This window comes from Varanus komodoensis, unplaced genomic scaffold (assembly GCF_004798865.1).
Source record: "Varanus komodoensis strain SLA01 unplaced genomic scaffold, ASM479886v1 scaffold4, whole genome shotgun sequence".
In the NCBI taxonomy this organism is placed as follows: Eukaryota; Metazoa; Chordata; class Lepidosauria; order Squamata; family Varanidae; genus Varanus; species Varanus komodoensis.
In genome coordinates, this window is record NW_025335941.1 from 10,338,979 (window position 1) to 10,365,774 (window position 26,796).

Here is a 26,796-nt window from a genome sequence, read left to right on the forward strand (position 1 = left end):
CTCCTTTATATAAGAGATAGCACTATAGTTTTGAACTGCAGTGCGAATCTAGCACAGCAGTTTAAAAAATGAGCACAATTATTTGCACCCATAAAAATAAAATAAATGAAAAAATAAACAGGAGGACAGTTTGGGGATAGCTTGGAGGGCTGACCCATACCTGCCCAAATAAGGATTGGCAACTGGATTTTGCACTCTGGGGAAGAAAAATAAAGGAAATGGTGAGCCCCAAACTGCTTGTGGGGTGGCCAGGAGGGGAAAACCATCTTGTTCTTGCTATGCTGTCCTCTGCAACACCCACAGGAGGACTAAGGGAGAGCAAAGAGAAGCAGGGCCACCCTTGTGGTGGGGTGAGGAGGGGTAGCTCCTAAGCCCCACTTATGGCTTACGGGTTGTGTAGCTCATTGGGCTGAATGAGCCCTCCCAGTATCTGGAACACAGGATGCCTTCCCACCACCCCTCAGATGACATCACCGTGGAGGCTTGTAATTGTTTGATGTAAGGGAGAGGAGGCTGTAATCAAAACCTGGATACTTCTCGATTTTGATGCTTTAGAGTAAAGACCTTTCGTTAGGAGCAGGGCTTTTTTTGTCATAGAACGCACCTGAACGGCATTCCGGCACCTTTTTTCCAATAGATTTTACGGAGTGATTTTGAATCGTAGCAGATCAGCAGCAAACATCATTAACATAGTGCCTGCGGGCTGCTAGTGTGTCTGCGATCTGCTATCTGATAGTGAGAGAGAGCTGCTTGGGATGCTGCTCGGCTTGGGATTGGTGTGTGTGGTCGCACAGTGAGCGCTTACTGCCCGCGGGGACGTGAATTCCGACACCTTTTTTTCTTTTTCTTACAAAAAAAGCACTGCCTAGGACTCTTACCAGGGACTTGGAGTGAGCGCATCTGGCTGAACGCCTTCCCACGTTGCCTGAATGTAAGCGGACTGGTGGAGCGCAAGCTCTTGGAGATCGCCTAAATCCTCCTGAAGTATTCACGTGGCCCAGAAGACGCCGGGGGAGAGCTCAGGTGTTTTGCAGCTCCAGTAAACACATGCAGTGGCTTCACAAGCTTATCCTGCAGCCATGCCATGATAATCTCCTAGGTGGATTATGCCTAAAGAGGCAGCCCTAACATGCTGTTTCAGGATTCTCAGACAAAGCGCTGAGTGAGCTATTTAAACGTTATTATTTTGTTCGGGCTGAAGTTGATCAAAGCACGAATACTTTAATTTCTTTTAATGAAACTAAATTCCTTCTTTGGGAATCTTCCCCCCAGGGAGCAAAGAACAGTTCAAGGAGCTTAGTGAGGTTTTGTAGTGGTACAATGACCTGAGAATAGTATGGGATGGAGTGGAAGAGGCAAACTGAGAAATTCTTTGAACATCTTGAAGTTCTTGAAGTGAAGTATCTGTTCTCCAAGGGGTTTTTCCCCAGTTGCAGTGTGTGTATCTCTAGGAAAGCCTATTGCTTGGAGCCTGTCATTCTAGTTTGAAGAAAAAGGTGTACTAAAAATTATTTGGAATACATGCTATCATCATGTTGGATTGAAATTCTTTTCCTCCCCAGTCCAAGCTTCTATTAAACTGGGGAGGACACAGACAATCAAAATCCATCATGATGATAGCACTGATGGATATTTATTCCAAATAATTTGTAGGACACCTTTACCTTCAAACTAGAATAGGTAATTATAAACTACAAGCAGTAGGTATTTCTAGGTAACCATAACATTGGTGAGCTTCCTTGCCACAGATCAGGTTGGGCATTTTAGCAAATTATAGTACTTCTAGATGTGGTTTTTATTCCTCAATTGTCCTGTCTTGTTTGTAAGAGTATTTTGTGGACCCAGATATCACTGTCTTTTAAGGATCCTATATTTTTCCATGGTTTCTTCCATTTTTTTCTTTACCTGGCATGCAGTGGCTTTGCACATAAGAAGTGAATGAATTGGCCTACTTCAATTTCTCCCAGTTGCTCTTTTATCTGCTCCTACGTTCGGGCCATCTCAGACCTTGGAGATTTTTTTAAAGTGCACATTGGGCACAAGTTTGTTTATTTCTCTGTATTCATGTATGTTTGTCTAATATACACATTTCTGCAAGCATTTGTCCTGCTATCATGCATTTTTAGCATTGCATTAACCTCTGCATTTTTATTTATGCACCTGTCCCTAATATGCATGTATTATTTGATTGGAGATTTCCATTACCAAATTTGGAAGAGTGCAAACTGTAAATAATAACCAAGTTTTGGTTTGCACATTGGTTTGAAAGTGAGAAATTGGGAACCAAATAAATGTCCGTCTCCTAATCCAAGCTAGGGTTGACTGAAATAAGTATTTTGCCACCATCTAGATTGAACCTGGAATGGGACTGGCATTAGCTTGTTTCTTACCACACTATTCTTGCTAAGCTCCCTGCTACCTGACATACTTTGTAGTTTATATTTGTGCTTTCAGGTGTGGCCAGTAATCTTAAGAGGAATGTAGTTCAGTCAAAAGAGCTGTGAGAAGAATTGTTCACCTGGGAGAGAAAAGGAGGGAGATGCAAAGCAGACAGAGGCAACCTAAAGTATGTCTCTCCTTCTGTTCTCAAATGATCTCTTTTCTGTTCTGTTCTTTTACTTTCTTTTCAGGGTAAGTGTGAAATACATGGGATAAAAAGTCACAATGGCTTAAAGCTTGTCTCCAGCAGCCGGACTGCATGCAGAACCCCTTCTCCAAGATTTTTCTGATAGCCAGAGAACTTCACTGGTGAGGCTTTTCATCATATTATTTGTGCAATGTGTGTGGTGTCTGTGTGCAAACAATCGGAGGGTTGAAAAGAAGCTTACACAGCAAACCTATGATCGTTCAGAGGAAGGATTTGAAAAACAAAAAGCAGCTTTAATGTTCTTTTCGGTTTCTCATTTTTGAAAGTATGCATCACTTCACCTGAGGCTACAAACTGGCTTAGGCTTCCCTTGTGACTAAGCAGCACACAGACTTGCAGGACAAAGCCGTCTATGTGATACACAGATTCCAATATGCAAAGCAACGCATGGAAAAAACAAGTTCTGCTGTGCTCACTTGAAATATTAGAACACAGGATGCAAACCTCAAGCCTCAGCTCTGATAGTCTTGGGCTGGAACACCTTTTCCACTTGAGTTCGCCTGGGCTTGTAACTTATCATATCAGTGTAAATCTGTTATTGATAATGTAAGAGCCAGTAGTACAGACGATACCTCCTTTGGTCACATTAAGTCTTCCCTGGTAGGCACACGCCTGCAGTGTGGAGACTGCATACATGGCAATCAGCTTGCCCCCCCCACCCCACACTTGATTTATTTAATTCCTTATTGTATTTGTATGCCATCCCATAGCCCAATAAAATCAGCAATAAAATAAAAAAAAATCTAAAACAGCATAAAATCAACTAATGTAAGGTGTGAAAGAGGAGGACAATATGAACAACAATAAAAACAACAACCAAACCAGCAGCAAAAAGCAAATAAGAAAGAACATAATTCTGTGACACATGCATTGGTAACTTCCTGATTAGATTTCTGCAATGCGCTCTACATGGGGCTGCCCTTGAAGACGGTCTGGATACTTCAATTGGTGCAACATAGAGCTGCCAGGTTGCTGACGGGGGCTGGGCGTTGTTCTCATATAACCCCAGTCCTCCGTCAGCTTCACTGGCTCCCCACTGAAGTCCGGGCCCAATTCAAGGTGTTGGTTATGACCTATAAAGCCCTCAACGGCTTGGGACCTGGTTTTCTAAAGGAGCGCTTGCGTCCATATATGCCCTCCCGCCCCTTAAGATCGGTGGAGGAGGCCCTTCTCCAGGAGTCCTCTGTGAAGGATATTAGGAGGGTAATAGAAGGCCTATGGAATGCGCTCCCCAGAGAGGTCTGCCTGGCACCGTCGTTATTTGTTTTTCGGTGCCAGGCCAAGACCTTTTTATTTAAACAAAATTTTAATTGTTAATTTGTTGTTCTTATTTATTGGCTTTAAATTATGGCCGAGATACTCCGAATGTATTGGTCAATGTATTGACCAATTTAAAAACAAAACAAGATGAAGTCCTGGCAGGCCCACAAGAAAAGTTTTCCCAGAATAAGATTGTCTTTAGCAGGCAATGGAAACAGCAAGGTGTTAGTGCCTGCCTGATTTCCCCAGGCAGAAAATTCCATAGGAATGGGCTCCATAGTGTAGTTTCTTCTCCTGGTAGACTCCTGCTACGTCGTGGGTCCATGTGGAACTACTCGCAGAACTACTCCTCCGATGAACTCAGTGATGAGGCAGTTTGGCAAGGAAGAACCTGCTCTCTGGAGCACCCTGGTCCCAAGTTGTTCAGGGCTTTGTATGTTAGAATGAAAGTCTTAAACCTGGCACAGTAGCAAATCAGTAGCAGTGCAGTTCTTTCTGCAAATGCATTGCTGCAAATGATCAACTCAAAGACCCAGAAAACTAATTAAATGCCCAGCAGTAGCAGACAGCCTTAACCTGGTGCAGAAAAGATAGTAAGGTTGGTGCAAGGCAGGCCTCAGTGGGAATCTCATAACTGGAAGACCACCACTGAAAAGGTCCTTCTTTTTACCACCAACCAAGCCTCCCTCAGAGATGGCAGTCAGAGGCAGATCATAGTCTCTGGGTAGATGATGCTTGGGAGAGAAACTCCACCAGGTGTTGTGGTCCCAAGCCATATTACTCTTATCCACTCTGCTCCAGCAACACTTCTACAAACACTCCCAAGTATTACTTCAAAAATTATGAGCTAGTTTGCCATGAATGGAGGAGTCATAATACAGTCAGGTGGTGGAGCCATACAAACCATTTTCTCTCCTTGTGATGAAAAGTCATATGGCCACAAAACTAGGAAAGTTATGCAGTCACAAAGCAGTCTCATCCATCTCCCACCAAAACCCGATTCTTTTCTAGCTGGGATTGCCAGTCTTTTTCTGAGAGTGTGCCTGTTCCTTTAAGAGCTTCATGAAAAGCGGAGAGTCAGCAGGTGACACTATTCCAGTCACAGCCTATGTAATGCTAGAGGGAAAAGCGCACACACCTTCACAATGTCATACAGGATCTTCCCCTGTGAAAATGAAGCCATCCAACCTTTCTGATATTTCATAAGCTCTGCGAAGGCAAGGTCTCTGATCATGTGGTGATTTCAGTGTGTGTGCTCTTTTTCAGATCTGATGGTTTAACATAGCGAGAAGCGTGTAAAAGTGGGAGAAGTCAGAACCAACAGTTCCGCGAGAGGCAGGCAGGGACAGTGCAGCAGAGATGTCGCAGTTGGGACCGGCCCTCATAGCCTCATCTCCCTGCCTACATCATTCCTCACACATTTAGGCCACTAAACAGGGCTCTATTGATTGTCTTTAGAGAAACAGCAATTTCATGGTTCTAGCAGAAGTGTGTGAAAATAGCTTTCCTATTTTTGCTCACATTATTAATCCATTTTGATTTTCATTTTTTTAAACTAAACACTGAGAGGTTATATTTGAATGGGGAACACTCTACAGGCTGCAGTATTGCCTCAGATAGTGAGTGGGGCACTCACTTGGTTTCTAAGAAGTTCTGTTGTGTAGGGTTTTGACTGAACCTCAGGTTGCTTGCATCCTGACTCACCCTCTTATCCAAGCCAGATGTTCAGACATTTGTACAGGCTAGTGTGGTGGATACAAACGTGGCCCTGGGACTCAGGGGTCCTAGGTTTTGGTCCCCGCTTGGCCATGAAGCCAACTCAGTGACTTTGGCCCAGTCACAGACTCTCAGTTCAGCCTGCCTCACAGGGTGGTGGTTGTGGGGATAAGTTTGAGAACAGGAGGAGGAAAATTATGTAATCCACCTTGAGCTCTTTGTAAGAAAAAAGTGGGGTATCTAATAAATAAATAAATGCATACATTTGTGGCCATGCTGTAGTAATTGGATGCCCTTGCTACGTTCAACAAGTGTTTGGGTAGATGTGTGAATGTGTTAAAAATCTAGACTGATTTTATAGTTTCAGTCAGAACATGTGTATCACAATCAAAACTCTCTAAGGAATGGGTATAAAACGCTGTGAGGAAGCCCCACTAAAAACAGAGGAACTTACTTCTGAGAAGAGCTTATATAGGATTGCCCTGTCAAAACCTTATCACATCCCCAACAGCAGGCTAAATCTGGAAACAACTTTCCTGACACCAGAAAAAACAACTTGCCAAGCCACATGTTGTCACTGGTGTTTGTGTGATTGTGTACAGCTGTCACTGGTTTGAAAAGATAGTTTGGCGACTGCGCTGCAGAAGCCTGCTGAGATGACAACTGCAGCTTCCTGTGAAGCCTTTCAACATGCCCTCTGTGGTTTTACGTTTCAGTTGTCTCCATTTTCTTGTTCTGCCTCACCTCTGCCATTTGGAGCATGTTAAAAATGCCCATTTTTATGCTTGCAGTTTTGAAATCTAAGCAGCAATAAGGATCCCAGGAATTTAAGGTCACTGCAAAGCTGCCCTACAGCCGAGTAATTCAGGCTTACGAGTACTGTTGTCCTTATTGTTTAATAGAAGGGCAAATGGAAAGTATGTCTGTTCCCAAGAAACCATGAGCCCTTTGAGCTGAATGCTGGAATTGGGCAATTCTGCTATTAACTTCATTGAGGCAGAGAATGTAAATACGGACAGCAATCTTCTCTCCCACTGCACCCTGCCAAAGCTGGAACTGTTGTGCAGTTGCCTGCCAATTTTCTTCTTTTTTGGCCTGTATTATCTACGCTTTCCCATGATCTTTCCTCTTTCTGGTGCCTAGAAATGCACATTCATCTATCTCACATTGCATAAAAGAACTGAACACAGTAAAGGTGCTGCATGTATGTCTCTAAATGTAAAGAAATGTGTCCGGCGTAGGCAGAAGCCCAGGCACTGCGCGCACAGCTATAGACTGAGAGTATGCTAAGCCGTTCAGCAGTGCAGCATTGTGTCTCCGGCGGTCACTCTGTGAGAGAGAACGGTTTCTCCTTGACCTAGGCAAGCGCTCTTGCACGCCAGCTCGGCCACAGTTTAAAGAGTAGGCTGATTATCTAAAATACCAGGCCAGGCTGGAACAGCCTGAGTCACCCCTCCTGCTCTTCCCGGTGGAATTAAGGGCTACAGTCAGAGCAGTCGGTGGCAGCTGCAGGGATAGCTAGACGTGTTTCACTTGCGTCAGTTTGCAGCAGAGCTTGACAGGGCCGCGCTGAGGGTGCTTTTAACTCCCCGTGACTGGCAGGTGCGTGATGTCACAGCGAGGTTAGCTCTCTCGCAAGCAGATTTGCGGGGCGGGGCGGGGAGCGCCCGCGGAGGCAACTTGGGTTAACCGAAAGGAGAACGAGCAGCCTGGCAGCACCGAGCGGCAGCTCCAGTCAGTCGCACTGCAGAGGCAGAGGGAGAGCCGCACCAGCTGCCCGTGCTTTGGAAATTGCATTTAAATGGCTTTTATCGTGTAGATAAATTTCGACAGGGGAGGTCAATGGGAAGTGCACATGGGTAAGGCTTGTGTTGACCTTGGCAGATTTTGTGAGGCTGCATGTTTTAATGGCACGGATTTGTACAGTGCAGCAAAACTAGAGGGCTGTTAATTATAGGTCTTTAGTTGGGGTACCAAAGATGGCTTTAAAACGTATCATTTGACAGAGATCAAAACGCCCATAGTACTGAAATGTAGCTCAACCTTCAAAAATACAGGTATAGTCATAAAATTTGGTAACATACAAGATGGAGAGAGAGTGAATATTTCTGTCTGTCTGTCTGTGTCAGTCTGTCTTCATACTGAGGTGGGGCGGGGGAAGCAGAGTAAGCACATATGCCCTGGTCCCCTGGCATGATGTAGGACCTCTTTAGTATAGTTAAGTGTGCTTTTAAAATAACAACATAGCACTGTAATGCTGGAAGAGCTCTGATTTGGTAGGACAGGTGAATAAATGGGGGTATGTCATGAAAGTTAAGTGCTGGGATGCAAACGACCCCAAAGACTACAGGCATGCACACACTTGTAGAAGTAAACAAGTAGGGAATAGTGCTGTAAATGCTTTCTGCTAGATTCCTGGAGAAAACAGCACATCCATAATCCTACACCAGCTTTCTCCAACCTCATGTCCTCCAAGTGCTTTGAACTTCAACCCCATCAGCCCCATCCATCATAGACAATGGTCAGGAATGCTGCGAAGTGTAGTTCAGGACATCTGGGGGGGGGGGGCACCAGGTTAGGAGATGGACAAATAAGAAATACTGCATTCTTTTCTTGCATGGGAAGCTAGAAAACAGATTGGTACATTTTTGGTAAGAAATCATCATAACTCCTCAATGGGTTTAAGTTTCATTGCAGGGAAGGAAGTGATCACTGCTCATGGCCAGTTCTGCTTGGCTGATGTTTTGAGAAGACCAGCATGATTGCCAAATGTCATGAAAATTACCAGCATCTTCTTCATTTAATCTTGTATATCTACAGTCTCTGTGAGGGCACCAGCATGCCGAGCTACCACTGAAATTGCAGGGCAAACGTTGACTCATGGAATTAGATACTATGCAGTTACTAATAGTTTAAACCATCTGCGGAGAACTTTAACCAACCTCCACTGAATTTAAGTACCTTTCATTAACTCCCAACATGGCTTCCATACACTTCCCCTGCCCATCTATTCATTTAATTTTATTTTTAAGTTATATTTGTATCCCAGTCGCCTTTAAAAGAGATTCATGTGGAGCTGTAGTCTGCTGACAACTTTGTGAAGTAGGCTAGTCTGAGAAAGATGAATTTGTCAAGATTAACCTGTGAGTTTCACAGTTGACTATTGGTTAATATCATAGGTTTAAAACTTCAGTACATTAAAAGTTACCCACATTTTAATGGAGACATACATATAGATGGGTGGTAATAAGAGAATGGGCTTTTCCATTCCAATGCCCCACTTATAAACTCCCCTGGCAGTTGTGTTATCTTTTCAGTACTGGGCAAAGACCGTTCTTTTCTCCCAGGCATTTTAGAAACCTAATTTTAGGCTATTATGGATGCTTTATCAATTCCCAAGATGTTTATTGTTTTGCATTAGACTTTATTTCATTACTTTAAATATTTATACTGTGTTGTATATTTTTAACTATAAATAGTGGCATTTTAGATTTTAACCAGTTCTATTCTGCTCAGAGAACATTAGCAATTGAGTGGATTAGACCTGTATGTACTAAATAAAATAATAACGATGAACACATAAAGTGAGGACACACCCTTTCTCCTAATGGCTCCTTCAATTCATTTTGCAGCTTAAATGAAGCCACTTCTGTCAGCTGCATCTCAGGGTGTCCTTCCAGAAATGGAAAGAATAACGTAGCGCTGACAGGCTGAAATCCCCCCTTCCTCTGTGGTTCCTGAACACACCTCAATCAGCTTGGAAAGGCCCGTCTGTCCAGACTGCAGTGAGGAATAGAAACTCTTATTGTGCAAATGGAAGTTTGCTTGCATAACACTGAACTTAGCCCAATGTGCCTGCACATTTAATGGCGCCATGCTTGAATTCTGCCATTTCAGTGCAAGCATTTTTAACCTAGAGGTGAAAAGGTGAAGTGTTAAATTGACTCTGACTGGGGCTTGGAAATTGGCTTTCCAATCTCCCAGCCCAGTAGTCCAGCCACAAAACCCAGTTTCTAAAAATACCAATTCTGTTCTCATAACTACTCATTCTTCAGCATAGCAGAGCAGTAGAAGAAATGTCAGTGGCCCAACCACTGAAACCAATTAGTGTGTGGAACTGAACTGCAAGTCCCAGGTGAGTGAGCTGGTTTCTTGAGTCTGAACTGGACACCAGGGCAGTTTTACCCTCAGAGGAGAGAACCCAGTAAAATGCCTTCATGTGGAAGAGAATGTTATTATTAGCCTTTGTGGGCTGACAGGCACAACCCTAGGAAAAGGACTGTTTTTCTTTTGTCTGGAATGTATGTCTTGTAAACACGACGTTTTTGTAGTCTTGCAATTTAAAAGAACCAGAAAGAATGAAGACTTTGTTCATTTCAATTACCTCATTTCTTTAGAGGCAGGATGTCAAGCAGAGTGACAGGGTCAAAAGAAACAAACTATTTTTGTCACTGAAGCACAAGTGATATAACATTTTATCTGTCAGATAAGACTACCTGCTATATCAGCTAGAAGGTACAGCTGCCTCTATATTCTTCCTGAAATGCAGTTGAAGTATCCCCCCCCCCCCGCCCAATTTTCGGGCAAGGAGGCGAGAGGGAGCAAAGCAGATGCAGCTGGAACAAAAAAGTGGGTCAGCCTTTTAAGAAATGAACAGTGGGATTCTCCCTAGGGTAGAGTCAGAAAGGTTCATGTAGAAATGTTCGTGTACATTCAGTGAAGAAGAGAACCTTTGAACTGCCAACAGCTAACAAAACTGCACAAAAGTCAAAAGTGTTTCTCCTGCCTTTTGCCCAAGTGCTGGACAGAGTTGTTCAAAGGTCCCCAAACTGCATGTTAAAGCTCTGGGCATTTCACAGCACCTGAGGTAGCGTAAAAAGTAGGGCAGCTGCTGAGCCTTGGAACCTCAGACATTTGCCAACTAAACTGAAGTTTGAGCAAAGTACCTCAAGATACGGCCTGTCGAGTTCATCCAGACCATGCAGTTAGAAGCAGCACTGGGGGAAGTGTTAGCAGTCATCATTCTGGGGAAGGCTCTACAGATCACATGTGTATTTTCACAAAACTCATGGTCCCATCCTGCCCATAAACCATGGAAGGTGAATAGTTGTGCAAACAACCTATGATGAGCCCAACAGATGATCTTACTGTTTGTCTCTTTCCCAGCACAGGTCATCAATGTAGGGTGACCAAAGCTGCTTCTATGCGAAAGCCCACCCTGAAGCCCTACTGAAATAGGTCCAGATAATCAGCCTCACCCGAAAGTGCCTGAAGTTGCTTGGCAACCACCTGCTCAAGACTGTTTTCCAGGAGAGGAACATATAGTTGTTACATTCTTCCAGGTTCAGGCAGGATTTCTTTAGGAGTGCTCTCATCACCACCTCTTTCAGGTGGCATGGAACCACTCCCTCTTGGAAGAAGGCATGAATCACCTCCCTGGCCCAGCCAGTTGTACCTTCCTTGCTGGGGCAAGCATCTAGTACAGAAGTGGATCTGTCCAAGCACTTTGTTGGCACATCCTTAGGCTGTATCAACAGAAACTCATCCTACAAAACTGGATGAGGTACGGTGGGTTCCTTATCTGATTCAGCTGCTGTAACTCTGGAGTCTAAGTCCTGGCAGATGCAAGAGTCCCCAACAAATATATTACAACAGGCCTCAGATGTGTCTGAAATGTTCTTGGAGTCAGCATGTAATAGGCCCCTGAAAACCCTGTTGTTCCTTGTTAGCCTTACTGCCTCTAAATATTCCTGATGGTAGGGATACACCAGGGTTCAATTGCATCTACTAGGAATTTTCCTTCACCTGTGCTGAAGCCATCTCCTATGCGATTTCATTACTTCCAGATGTAAAAACTCTACAGCAAAGAGGTTGCCTAGGAGTGGTCATGTCTTCCTCTTGGGTCATCTCTGTGTTCCACAGATTGACCAGGGATTTGACAAGCATGCCAGCCATTTCAGCTGGAAAGTCCCCCACAGTCTTCTGGAAACCATCCAGATCCACTGGCCTTCAGGGGTGGATCATCTTAATAGGTCCTCCATCCTTGCAGAGGGGGAAAGCTGCCATCATTCTGAATCTCAGCAAGCAGTCATCTGCCCATGATAAAGGGGTTAGATCAAAGTACCCCCACTCAGAGCACCATTTTCATGTCTGATCAGAAGCAACAAGTCTAGCGTGTGCTCTGCTATATGTTTTGAGCAGAAGACATAATGAGATAGTCTCATGATTTGCAAGGAGCCCATGAACTCCTGGGCCTTGTGGGTCATGGAGACCTGTATCTCAATGACACTCCAATCTACCCTGGTACCAAGTCCCACGGTGGACACAACTGGGATAGAGTGTACCTTAGTGGGGAGAACTTACTTCAACAGCATACAATGTGGAGGCTGCATTATTATGACACTTTGAGTGCTGCTTTGGCTCAAATTTTAGTCTGAACTGGAAAAGCAACAACAAAACCACCCTCTCCTTTTCAACTGCAAGATATCAGCTCTTCTTTTTTGCCTGCCCACCCAATAACCTTGGTATTGCTATGCCAATGGCAGAAAGAAGAAAAGTCCCACCCACCCCAGTACATGACACGCATATAGCAGGAAGCCATGCCCAAGGAATGCTGGGAAGTGGTGCTGGTGCTGCTATGGCAGTTAACTGGGTAACCAGGAGCACTCCTGACCAGCAGAAAAAGCTGTCCCCAGATAAGTGAATGGCTAGGTGGGGCATCTGGGTGGAGAGTCACGGGGAAGGAGGCACAATGGGGACTGCTTGGACTGACTGAATGGATTCACATGACACCGCAGTCCCATGATGAGTTGCCTGAGGAAGCTTTCTTGTTTCCAGATGGATGGACCAGCCCTGCCATCTGCACTATCACGAGCTTGGAAATGCTTCAGTGGCCAGATCTCTGTCCTGCACTGGAGTCCGGGCTCAACTCAATTGCAGCCTCTAGATTTAGATAGTTCTGTGACCTAGGCAACTGCTGCCCAGCTGAGAGGTCCTGGTTTGAACCGAACTTCACATGGCTATGTTTGTACAATAATTACAGGACATTCAGTGATGGAAAATGGACAATATTTTGTTGGTTTCTGTTGTGACCTAGGTTTCATCCTTCTTAGCTGTTCCTCAAAGTTCAGGAAAAAAATTTAAGCTGAATGACAAGTCAGGAAATTGCTACCAGAAACTGTAATTTGATTCTTAGCTGTAATTTGTAGCTCAGTTGGTCCTTGATGAGGATGAGCCCAATGGAGATAATTTGAGTAGTTTTATTTTGAGATATGATACACAGGTATGACAAAGAGAAATCTTTGGAAGAAGGGGGATTAGGATGGACAATTATAATAGTGGTATACAATTGACACTGAAGATTTGTGCTAAATACAGAGGGTTGTGAGTGTTTGTATCTTCATATGCTAGAGTTTATATGAAATTTTCATCAAGGAAATTGAATAAACAACATTAGCGACAAGAGAAAATGATCAGTACTTAGATTTAAGCATGTGATTAAAAATGCAATTTTATGAGTTATGAGAAACTACCAGAATTTACAAATATGGTAAATAGATTGCCACTTAATCAGTACTTTCTGCTTAGAGGTGTCTTAACAAAATTGTGGAACAGAGCTGAGAGAGAACGTAGTTCTGAAAAATGAATCCAGAGAGGAGAACAAAGAAAAGAAAGAATATCAAGAACTTGTAAAATTCTGTCTAAAATTAATCCTAAAGAGATTAGCCAACCAAATTAGCATGAAAAGGAATTGAGGAATGCTGGAAATTTGTCTGAACTAGAGGATTACTTCCTCAGTGCCCAGTTAAGCCAGTCTATAGGTTATAGTTGACCTAATCGTATACATTTTGGAGACTGAAAGAGACTAAGGACACAGACTGTTATGTGGATTACAGATAATGACCGGATTTGCACAGTTTGGGAAGGAAAATATGCCACCTTTGCTTGTTTTTGCACCTCACATATCCTGGTTGCATTCCACTGAATTATTACCCTTCTTTGTTGTGGCTTGTTCATTCAGTGGAACCTGGTAAGGGTGGGTGATGAGAGGGTTTATAAATCATCCTGGAACCTATGGCTTGTTCTAGGGTTGTGGGGGCTGGATTGTAAACTTCCTTGGCCTGCTATCTTCACCAGGACTGCACAACATGACAAATAATTACGGTAATTTAGCAATGTACATCCAGTATGCATAGGGTTGGAAAATACACTACAGTGGCTTATTCTCTTTTCTAGATCATGCAGACTCATCCTGTATTTGTAATGAAAGAACCCTATTTGCTTTTGAATGAACTTTTATTTAGCTGAACAAATTCCCATATCTCCCTTCCTTGCCTTCTGTAATTCTGCCATCAGCTAAGGATGTAAGTTATGAACATTTCCATTGATCTTATCAGGGCACCGTTATGTAAACATGATTATATATAAATAGAAGACTATACCTATAAGTAGTCTTTAAATACTTGTGGCAACTCTTTAGGTATTTGAAATAGAGATGGGGTAACTCCTCTGAAATGGTTTGAGCAGGCTACCTCTTTTATTACGATTTCAGGGAACACCCTGCAGCATGAATGGCGCAGCTCACATGTGACACACGGAGCATGAATCTGTGGTGCGCCTGCATGGGAGCAGAGCCTAGACAAAGTTGGCCTTGCTTACGTGCTCAGCAGGGGAAGCTCCCCCATTATGGATCGTTGGGCTTTGCCTGCCCTGACAACAAAGGAAAAACATACGTGAAACAACTTGTGCTAACATGTCGGTGCACTCGCCAAGCGTTTAGTTTTTCCTGTTGTTGTGCTGTCCAACATGTAGACTCCAGCAGGGCAAGGATTAAAGAGTAGAGCCATTCCATTAACTTGTCATGCTGTATTTCTCCTTGCTGTCCTCCCTGTAGCCAAAGGCAAGTATTACGGGGAGTTTGCAGCCCCATGGTAAGACCTCGCTTCCAATAGGCAGCATCAGCTCTCTCTTGTATGAACTCCTGGCCTAAACGTTTCACCCGAGAGCTGTGATCCTTGCAGAAATGTGATCCCCAGCACCGCCCTGTTTCTGAATTCTACTGAAAGGGTGCCAACCCCTCCCCAAATCCATTCAGTACTGGATGCCATACTGAATACTGAGTGCAGCATGCTGGAATGTTGGCTCCTTATGAGATAAGCCCCATGTCCTGGTTTATGGCTATTATATGTAGATTTTAATACACCAATGAGTTTTCAGCTCCTTGTATACCACATTTTAGCATTCTAGGTGGCTAGAATAGGTTAACTATTTTGGAATACATCTCTTGACCTCAATTTTCTAGTCCACTTTCTTCTTTTCAGATTTTTCTGGTAATCAGAATCTTTTGGGCTATATATCTGCAAATTCTAGTTTAATTATTGGATGCGGAATATATTTTTGAGTCCCGGGTTTTAAGAAAGATATACATGTATGCCTGAGCTTTCTGGTAATATGGGGTATCTTTGAACAGATGTACCAAATTCCAGCTCATTGGGATGCACTGCCACGCAGTATGGTACACTGCTTAGATTGTACAACTGGATCTGGAAACCTGGGTTCAAATCCTCATTTGGCCCTGAAGCTCACTTAGTGACTTTGGGTCAGCCACTGATTCTCAGCCAACTTTCCTCACAGAGTTGTGAGGATAAAACTGAGGGGGGAAGAATCATGTAATTGCCTTGGGATCCTTGCAAGAGGAAAACATGGTGAGATTTACATGTAACAACAAAGAAATACATCTTCATAGTCAAAACCTTTTCCCAAAAGGGGAGGGGGGGGATAGATGGAGAGAGAGAGAGAGAGAGAGAGAGAGAGAGAGAGAGAGAGAGAGAGAGCGCGCGCGCGCGCGAACCCCTATCTCATGACAGTGTCAATGGCTCTTGTATTCTTTACAGCAGAAAATCTTAATGGAAGATTTTTTTCTATGGAAATAGTAAGCCTTGGCATTCATTTACTTTTCTAAAAAGTGGTTCTTCTAATCGATACTACTTTAAATAACTATGTGCACTCTGGGAAAGTGTTAGGGGTAAGGTGGTGTATCATGTCTATTGAGGCATAAGATGGCTACTGACCCATAGAAGAAAGATGATGGTTTGCTTGTTTGTTTCTTGAGTATGGACACAAAATAACTTTGATGGTTCGGAATGAATATTTCATTCTTTGCAGGATGGATTTTTCTTTTCCCTTGGCCTTTGCATGGAGTTTGGTCAGTGTTTCCAAGAGAAAATTTGGAAAAGCAAACTTGCACTTGCATCTTCCCTGGAAATCTTTGTAAAATGTGTAAATGCTAAGCAGCTAAATTAATCTCTTCTGATAGTGAAAGTTTCTATAAGCATCCTGACACCATTTTGGCAGTCATGCAAAATTCTGGAACAGGTTTTGCCAATTTCTGAAAGTTGTCAAGGCAAAATTATCAGAGTTCCAAAACATATAAAGAAGAGTAATAGAGCTGGGAATATGAAAAGTTTACATAAAAGGAAGCTTGAGAATTCTGAATTTGATATTACTTATCTGAAGATAGTTGTTCAGTGGTTATTAGGGATGGGCAATGTGAGGCGGCCTAGATGTCTTGACCACTGGCGACACTAGCTATGGCAGGCAGGAGTTGCAGGCCAGGATTTCTGAAGGGCCACAAGTGGTCCAACCTGGATTAAATGGAAGGGAAGATCTGCCACGGCTTGTAGTGCAACAAAGCTGCGCCAAAGTACCGTTGTATTAGCATGGTGTATTAGAACTGCATTAATAAATTTGACTGCTATATAAATAGCTCCAGCGCACTCCTATTCTTGTCCACTCAGAAATAATCCCCACTGAGTTCATTGGAACCCAGGAAAGTGTGTATAGGATTGCAGCCTATATAATAGTAACTTATGAAATGGTGGATATTAAAGAAAAGAAATGCTACTAAGCTGTGTCAGTTTTATCATCATTTATTTTTAATGAAATACTTAGTATTGATGAGGTTGTTTCCAGCTAGACTCAACATAATATCAGACGATTCAGTGAGACAATATGAGATCAGAGTTTTGTCACTCACAGATTACTGGAAAAGCAGATGGAAATAGACCCCAGTGCTTCCCAGATCTGCAGTGAGCTGCATCCACAAAGATCCAGTGTGGAGACATAGTGTAAGTGTGGGCAAAGCCTCTGTCTCCAGCCTTCCATATGTCGCTTGCTGTATTGGCAGCAGTATTTCCCTTACCTTTATTTCATTATCTGAAATCAAAGTAACTTTGTAGAGTCTAAGAAAGCTGCTGAGCTGGAATTAACATGAGAATATATTTTTTATCTCACTTCTATCACGTGTATATTTTTTTTTTTTCCTGCTCAGTACCTTGGGCACCACAGTGCTTCACTGTTTCAGAAATGCTATTTGGCCATGGCTGGTTTTATTAATTACTATTCGTATGATTAAAATAGGAAGATGGGTTAAAGATGCTCCTAAGAATCAATCTCCGGACTTGTGGTCCTTCCATCCGCTTGTGAGATTTCACAGTTCCAAAAATCTGGAAGTTCAGGTTCATGAAAAGGGAAACAAAATGCCATTTACCTTCTGCATGATCAAACTACCAAAGTAGTTTATGCTTGGTCTCAATCTGGGGCAAGGTTCAAGAAGATGACTTTTTATTTACTGGAAACAGTTGCTTTGACCTTGTTTCAAAAACCAGTTATAGGAAACAGCTTGTCTCCATTTATTCCTGACTATGGGGGCTCTGCAGTGCATCATGCTTAACTTAATCTGCCATGTTTCATTATCCTGCTACTCTGATGTGTTCCCTGAACCACTGTCTGGAAACTGGATGAGAATACTGATAAGTTATAAGGTGGGAGCCATCCCCTCTATGCTCCTTGAGCTGCCACTTTTCCGAGTAGCAAGATTTCCCACTCAAAATCATGGAGCAAACATTCCGCTGGAAAGAAATGTTCTCAAAGAAGACGAGGGTGAGAGTGAAAGAAATAATGCAAATGCCACAAGTAATTGACTGTTATTGGTATGCAATGGCTGTTTATGAAGGCAAGCATTCCAGCTTGAGAGAGCGGGAGGCTGACTTGCTCCATCTTCCTGACCTCTTCCTCTACAGGCAGCACAACAACGCTGTCTTGTTACTGTCACACCCTTCAGTCACTCAAGGGAGTCACGATGCAGATTTTCCATTGGCGTCAAACGTGCATAGATTTATAACCTGGGGCTCATGAGAATGGCTTAGGAAGAAACTGTTTTTAGATAACTGGCATACCTAAGAAATCAACTAATATAGGTCTGGATATGGAAAAGTCAACAATGTCCCAAAGAGCATGAGAAAATATTTGGTTCCTTCCACTGCATGTGTGTATACTGTTATGTTATGGATGTTTGAGAAGGCACCTACATGTTCACAAAATAACATGATTCCAGATGGGGGTGGGAGAAAGATTTATGGAAGAACCTAAGAACCTTATGGAAGAATAAAGCATGGAGGCAGCCAACCTCTTTATTCTCAAGGCTATTCCATTGCATAGAGTCAGCTGCAGATATGACCAAAACTAACTCCCAAAGAAGGGATTGGACTTCCTAATAAAATTGGTGCCATTGGGCAGCAACAGCTTCACAGTTAGCAGTGTCTCTGTGTAGAGCTGCTTACAGATCCCAAAAGAGGGCAAAAAAGAATATTAATTTGCATGTACTGATCTTATAGAGCCATATTTATACATAAAGCCAATGATTTAAACAGGAATTCAGTAGATCTCAGCATAATGTGTGGGCCAAGTGTCCTGTAGGCCAGCTTGTTCAACCTACTGTTCAGGAGCTTACTGCTGATGGGCACCAGTCCTTATGTTCCTTTACTTGTAAGCAGGACTGGATTGGATGCCCCACCAAATAGAAGATGCCTTCGAACAGAGGATGGTCCTCTGGCAGCCCCTCAAATGGAGGACTGTCCTGTACACAAGGCCCTCCCTCACATGGACTCAGACGTAGGAACACAAGAAACTGTATTATACTAGGCAGTGGTCCATCTAGTTCCTGTACTGTCTGCATTGACATGCAGCAGCTGCCTAGGTTTTTGGACAGAAAGCTTTCCCATTCTCGGCCAAAGGCAGGGCCATTGCACAGTTCAGCAGGTGCTGCAGGTTACATGAGCCCAGTGAAAACTGCTTGAGTAGTGCTGAAATGTATTGTTGCTAAACTGGGCAGAATTCTGAACTATGAAGACTTCTTTACTGAAAATGGGAATAGTCAGGAAAACAACAAATGACAAGACGACCCATGTATGCACCTGATCATATTAGGAAAAAAAGAGTGATGGGAGAGTCCTGTTTTTGTTTCTGCATTTAAATGGTCTCCATGATGTGGAGGAGGAATCTGGCAACAATTCTTAAGCTCAGTGCACCACCACAGGCTGTGCTGTGCAGCGGTCAACACACTGCACTGTAAAAACTGTGTTTCCTGCCACAACAGTCCATTGGATTGCCCACAACTGAAATCAATGGCAATATGGCAGGCAATATGGCAGGCTGCAAACTGAGATGGCAAACCTCCTTGTGTGGCAATGGTGGGGAATTTAAAAGTGATGTCAGCTGTGCAACAGCCCCTGTGGTTTTCCCTGTGGCTGACTTCATATTGAAATGGGATTCCCAGTCACTCGGGTCATATGTGGCCTGCCAGGGTGGCCCCCATCCGTGCCACCTCTGTTACCAGAGCTGCTGCCATGTGTCCCGAATCTCATAAATGTACATCTGCCACCTGTCCCAGATCTCATAAACATAGATCTGAACATGTGAATTGGACAGGCGCTTTGCTTTCTTTATGATTCCTACCAGCAGTAGAGGAGACAGATGTGGGCAGTTGTTGCAGTTTCCCCAAGAAGACTGGGAAAGGTACTAGAATGAGGAGATGGGGGTGTTAGAGGCCTGTTTGCAAGAGGGAAAACCCTCTTTCAATTAAACCTTGCCAAAGTTTCAACAGCATAAGCTTGGAATAGCACGTTGGATGCTCCACCTGAGTCTTACGAAATGTGGCATCCAAGTCATTAAGGAGGTGAGGAAGTATAACTTTGAAGTCACCCCACCTTCCTCCCTGATCACAACAAGCCACCTGGGTTTGAGGTATGGTGGTCCGTGAACCGCAGAGGATGGCCCCCGGTAGGATCGCTCTGCCTGCGAGTACTCCAGGAGATGCATTTCACTTCTCACTGAAAAGGAGACCCTGCATGCCTACAGCTCTGGATTGCACTCCAGAGCAGAACACAGGATGAGGCACCACTTCCCCAGCTGCACACGCCTTCCACATCCACTTCTTTACGACAATTTTCTGCAATCTGCTGCCCTCCCAGCATTTCCAGCCACGATGGCCAGTCCAACACATCCCGAAGGCCCCACGCTGAGGAAAACTGCTCTACTACATCTGATCAGAGGTATTTTTTCCCTCCAACTGATTTAAATATCTTTTTTCCTAATTGGTGACATTAACATTCCAAGGTAATAATTACATCCTGTCAAACTGATTCCTTGCTATGTTTAATTCTTATGTGTAATTTATTTCATCAGTTTTCTTAGCTCTGAATTTGTCTGAGGCTGAGCTTAAAGGAGCAATTCCTTATAAAGGCTTAATTCTGGGGAAAGGGCAGCTACATGCTGCTGAAAGGACTGAGCAAGGCCCCCGGTGCTGGTCACTGGCCCAGTTTCAACATGGAATGTCCTGTCTCATTGTAGCACAGTGTCAAGTATTTGGTCAAGCTTGGAGACAGAACTGTTTGCAGTAGGGTCACTGAAATTCTTTCAATCCAAGGGCCAGATTAAATGTGGGGGAAGCTCTTGGGAGCTAGATTCCATTGGTGTGTGGGCCCAAACCCAAAAGGGGCATGGCCTAAAGTCCAGAACATTTTAGCTTAAAGCTCTTACCCTGAGTAACAGCCTCAAGAGGTGCATTTCCATCTTGGAGCTTTTCTAAATGAGGCATTCATTGTGTGTTCCTAATTCTTCATTCAGAGTAATTTGCAGATGCTTTCCAATGTCATCATCTACCAGGTCCTCTCCCATGCTTTGCAACCATTTTAATGGCAATTTCTTTTTAGATTTGAGTGAAATCTGGTATTACTGGCAAATGGTGCCACAAACCCCCCTGTATATCACAATGCCATCTAGTGGTGGTGTAATGAAAAATATTGAAAAGCAAAGAAAGAAACATCTTGGGAAAAACATGTGTAAAGCAGCCAATCCTAATCCCACAAAGAATCCAGAGCAAAAGTTTCAGTAAGTGGAGAGTTAAAAGCCTCATGAAGCAAAAGCATTAAGAATGAGCTGGGGACAGACGTGCAAAAGCCAGGGAAACCACCAAACGGTTGGTGGCTGGATGTCAGAGAAAAGGGAATGGGGCCAGGGAGAGGAAGCATGGCTATCTGGGAAATCCCAGAGGAACCAGATGAGGGAGCAGAGGGCCTGCAGGCACGAGGTTTAACACCTCTGGTTTATGGAGATCGCTCTTCCCCCGCCCCTTGTTTCTTTTCCTCAATCACTGCACACTGGTAACATTCAGGAAACAGACACATGTCGGGGGTGATTCCTTCAACTAAAGAAAAGTTTGTTTGTCACCTGAAGTTTCAGGGGATATCCAGAGCAACCCTGGGTATTCAGAAGCTGAGAGGAGGAAGGTTCTTAGCCTTCAAGGCTAAGTCAAGGATCTCCATTCTGGGCTGACAGCAGCACAGCAACTGTTGTGGCCGAGCACCTCTTGGAGCAATGTCGTCTCCAAGGAAAGACAACTCTTTGGAACGGGCCTGTGGCAGGGGATGCTGAGTGGCAATCGCCACCCCACTGTCTTGCAGGCATGAGGTAGGGGCTTCTATGCTTAATTTAAAAAGCAGCTGGCTCCAGCTTGCAGCCAAGCATTCAGTGCAACAAATTTCTATCCACCTTTAGCAAACTGGCAATTGGAACTGTCGTTCTCCTGGCATGCATAGGAGTCTTTTGCCCAATGTTGCTTCTCACCTGAACTTGTCTGAAACGATATTTTGCAAAACAAATGAAGCTCCAGGTGATTATGTACATGCATTTGAGATACCAGAATAAAGTCTTAGCATATTATTTATTTACATATATTTATAGGCCTCCTATAATTGCTGAGGCCTTCCTAGGTGGCTTACAATATGGATCTTGCTTCAGTGGGGTAATTTACGAGCTAACCCTTTAAACTGCCTAGACTGTGACTTGGCTTACTTCCTCAAGTCTCTTATAGACTCCATGTGTCACCCATTTGCTGTTACTTCTAGGTACAGTGCACCTTTGATGTTCTTCAAGGCTTATGATTTGGTAAGTGTAACCTGCATGCATCCATTTCAGTACAAGTAAGATGGTAGAAATTTACCTGCATCACCTCAGCTTTTCTTTTTCCTTTGCAAGGATTTTTTTGTAAAAGAGCCAGTACATTCTTATATCTCAAGTTTTGATATCTGCATATTTACCAAAAATTCGAGTAGCTAGCTGAAACCATGTGTGTGATTTCAAATTATTCAATATCAAGGCATGCAGATAGCATGACATTTAAACATTACTGGTTCTCTTTGCATTAGCTGTCAAAATTCACCATGTAAGATTTGTGTAAGGAGAATCCATTTTAATCTACTTATAAGGTGTGTGCAAATAATTGACTTAGCAGTGAAAAATGCAGAGAAGTTTGTCTGTTTTTTAAATGTGTGGTAAAATGTAGCAATAGCACAGATTATGGTGGGCTTTGAAGTATTCTGAGGTTGCTGATGCTACATACTGGCTCACAGGCATGCTGTGTTGCTTATGATAAAGCACTATCATTACTTCCTATGTTATTGAAGCAATGCATGCTACTTCTTACTAGTTGGTAGCTTAGGGGAGTAAATGGTTAATAAGTTCTCAAAGTATTAAAAGTTGATTTATATTGATAAAGGTGTTGCACCAAAGAGGTCAACAAAATATTTCACTCACTCTTCAGAGTGGCTTTCTTTCTTTTAAAAGCATGTCTGCCTTTTAGAAAAGTTTGCATTGTTTTTAAACCTGTGAAGCCCTCCATTGCATTGCTTTTATCCCAGTAGAACCTGCTCATTATGTGAGATTTTAGATTATCCACCATATTTGCATGCATGTGGTCAATTTTTTTTAAAAAGTGACTGTGATGTATACATGTGCACATCTGGTGGTATTTACACAAGGAAATAAGACTGGAGCACAACATCTCTCCTTTTAATGCCAGGCAAATGCAACCACAGCTTTTGGCAGCTGTTGCCAAAGCTTATGAGGATCAGTGATTGGAAATAGTGCTGCTGTATAGGTGCGCCTATACCCAATGCAACAAAATGTAAGGTGAAAATAAGTGGAAAGCATATTCAGTTTACAGCTCGAAATAAATCATAAATATACCACACTCCACCCAACCCGCTCACCACCTGATGCACAGAGAACCATCACATTAAAGGTAAGGGGAAAATGCTCTCAAACACAGACATGCTTTAAGGAAGACAAAACGACAGCAAAAGGCAGACAAACAAGGCATGCACAACTACAAACATTGATATGCATAGATACTAATTTGAAATATTAACTGTAACTTACAGAAATGCAGTACATCTCACTGTACTGGAGAAGACTGACAAGGTGACAGTGCAGTCTGCTCTCTAGATGCTACCTGGTGATGGAGACCTTCAGGGCCTCTGCTTTGAGCTTCAGGTAGATTTGGAGGGGTCATCTCAGAGGGACGATACTTTCAACTAGAAGACTGATCACAGCTAGGTCTCTAAAATAGAGGACTGTCCACTGTAAGAAAGGACACCTCCCCACCCTTGGCAGCAGGAAGAGCAGGAAATTCATTTTCTTCTCAGCTGAGAAGGTATAGCCATTCCGTCCTTCTCGGGCACGGAGGTTATGTTTGCTTGGGGTACATGAAGTGTCCCCTTCCCTTGCTGCTAGGCATCATAAAATAGCCTGTATTTTGAAGAAAAGTTCTTGCTGCTGTGTCTTTTTTTTCTTTTAAGCTTTATTCTATAAAATATTCCATGCCCCAGTCTTCTTCTATCTATTTAGTCAGGGTAACTGGTACATATAATTACATCCTGTGTAAGGGTTATTAATTGCATCTTTGATTACATGCTCTGTTTGTAAAATCCCTGTAGGAAGCCACACCCAAACATACTTCTCTGTCAAGTACGGTAGTTGTTTAACATAACGCCTGGGCCACCCAAAGGCCCCTTTCATAACATGTGATGAATTTTTCCCGTTGGCCTCAGTCCCTACCCAGAAAACCTGGAGACCAGATTGGGCTGGATGACCTGCTACACCACCCAAACATCAGGAGTGCATCTGATCAACCATTCATTTCCTTCAAACCACACAACATGAGAACAGTTTGTTATGCTTCTAGCTTGTGAGAAGCTGCAAAAATCCAGGAGGTAAGTCACTTACCCGCGTAACTCTTGTCCTCTGAATAGCAGGCCAGCCAATCTAGAATATAAGTAAGAGAAAACAGCTCAGGGCTGCTTTCCAGAATTTCAAAACAACTGCAGGGTCAGGATTTCAGCTTGCTTTTTTGTAATAAAGAAAGTTTTACTCAAGTGGTCTGACCTCAGGTTTGGAAAAAACATATAAAAACCAACATTGTGGTTGGTTTGCACTGGAGAGCCGGTGTGGTTAGGAGAGCCAGTGTGGTGTAGCGGTTAAGAGCACGGGACTGGGACTCAGGCGATCTAGGTGCTCGTCCCCGCTCAGCCATGGAGCCAACTGGGTGACTTTGGGCCAGTCACAGACTCTCAGCCCAACCTACCTCACAGGGTTGTTGTTGTGGGGATAAGATGGAGGAGGAGAGATTGTCTTGAGCCCTTTGTAGGAAAAAGGCAGGCTATAAATCCAAAAATAAATAAATAAAACATTGGCAGATTTGCCCCTCTCTTCTCCAAGCATGCAAAATGGAGCCCCTCCAGGGCAGAATTGTGAGCTGCAGCATTGAAACATCCTCTAAGTGGCCCTCAAACACTGCTGCTCTGTAGGGTCTCTGAGGACACAATCCTATATATGCTTAGACAGAAAATGTCCTACAATTCCCATCATGCCCCAGCCAGCAAGGGCTTTTTTCCCTGTCTAAACATGTATAGGATGTCTGGACACATTGTTGTGATTTACATCCAGAGCCCAAAGCATACATATTTCTACCACTACTACCCTAGTGGTGACAACCCATTTTACTATCCTAAAAAAAAAAGCTAGCCAAATATGTGTTGTTGTTTACGTTCTGCCCTCCCTTGTTCTCTTTTTTCCCTTTGGTGGAGTCCAGCACTTATCAACCCTTGGCATGTTCATTTGTTGGCATGTTCATACTCGTACTGAATGCATTCAAAGCTCATAATACCTCCAGTAGACTCCAGATTACAAGAAAATGGAGAAATGCCACCCAGTTCATAAACTTGGATTTCATATTAGCACAGGTTGGCGCTTATACAGTGTTGTGTTCTTTATTTCATAAACTTGAAAACAAATGCAGCCTTTGTACTGCAATAAAGTACACCCTCCCACCCCATACCGCAGCCAATGAAATGAGAGAATATGCACTTCATCATACAGCCTACCGGACTGGGGTGAGAAGTCCTTGTTCCAAAGTCTGGTTTCCTGATGTATTAGTCACCTTTTCTGAGATGCAGGGGATAATAACAGACAATGTAAGGTCTATCCTCTACTTGTCTTCTCCTCCCATTACATGCAACATGAATTCAGCTGCTCGGTGTCTTAAAATGCCCCTGGAGCTTTGGCCAACTGTTGCCTGGAGCTTAGAAGACCTATATTTGCAGCTGCTAAGTCTTGCTATTCACAATCCTTAAGAAATCTTTCAAATGATGGAACTGGCAGAGCCCCGTACCTGTACAAATCAATGGTTTACAAATATAGGAGAGTGTTCATACTTGCTTAATTCAGTGCACTGCCTTTGGTTTGCTAACTGGCTGACTCAACAAGATTCTGCTTTGTCCTTGACTTGGTCCTTGTGGAACTGGAACATCAGAGTCTGTTGGACACATTACTTTATACAGCAATCTGCACAGGGAGTCATTGATAAGCTTTCTACCTGGAAGACCTTCTTGCCACTCTTCCGTCTTGCTGTTTTAGGGATGGGAGGGAATCTAAGCTATTTTTATCCTTTTATTGGGAAGAACTCCTGTTTGGCTCCTCTGTAATATAATTTGTGCTCTTATATTGTCTTACTATTGCATTAGCTTTTATTGGTTTTGTTCTATTTATTTTTATTGGCCTGTGACCACAGTACAAATTTTGTAAGTTTCTCATTTTTCCACTCTTAAATTCATTTCTAGTGGCACAGCTACATCTGGACTTTGGGGTCAAAATCCAGCTACCCCCTCTCCCGAGATGGCCACCGAAGTGCGACAGATGATGGGGTGAGGCAAAGAGGCTCAGAGCAGTGCTCCTATCCTGAGGCATCCTTGCTTGGTTCTTTTTAGGACAGCCAGCTGGGACTGTGCATGGTTACAGACACTAATTTTATTCTACATTTTTCTTATGTACGTATGTAAAATCTTTTTCTACATCAAAATGATGCTTGTTCCCAAACAAATATATTCAGCATGAGGGCAGCAGAAGCAATATGCATTTTATTTCTTTGTATCAGACTGGTGCTATGATATGGGTTTATTATGTAAAACTGCACATGTACAGAATATTCTTTCTAATCAGGGTTGGCTAACAGGCTGGGGGGGGGCAGTTGCTTGATCAAACCAGGCGTATAGAAACAGTTGTAAAGCATGGAATGGTGGGGCAGGGTGAGAAGAGAGATGTTAAGTATGTGCTTCACAACTGGAATCATACATATGGCCATCTAAAGGGGGAAGCATGGAAGATCATTCAGTCCCAGCTCTAAAAACTGCCAGATGGAACCGCTATTCATTACATCCTGTTTCCACAACAGTTTACTTCTTTGTCTGTCTCTCTCTCTCTCACACACATGAATCTGTACAAATTTTGTATGCATTTTTGTGTATTTTTCTTAATATATGCATTTTACATCACCAATATATTTTTGCAAACAATTTCCCCTAAATTAGTGCATTTTGCATAATTTTCACTAATAATATAATCATCCTCATCATCATAAACACATTTTGGATTGAAGAACTGTATTGCAAAATTCAGAGAAAGCAGATACCAAAGAATAACTGTGTTTTGGTTTGCATACT

General features: G+C 43.1%; 1 long non-coding RNA gene across 1 annotated transcript; it reads left to right on the plus strand.

The window, feature by feature from the left end:
- The first annotated feature begins 7,112 nt into the window (after positions 1 to 7,112).
- LOC123029510 lies at positions 7,113 to 26,199 on the plus strand. The gene is made up of 5 exons (XR_006415928.1): positions 7,113 to 7,225; positions 19,933 to 20,013; positions 21,868 to 21,907; positions 23,851 to 24,012; positions 25,918 to 26,199. It is a non-coding gene; the product is annotated as an uncharacterized LOC123029510 (long non-coding RNA).
- The last annotated feature ends 597 nt before the right edge of the window (positions 26,200 to 26,796 follow it).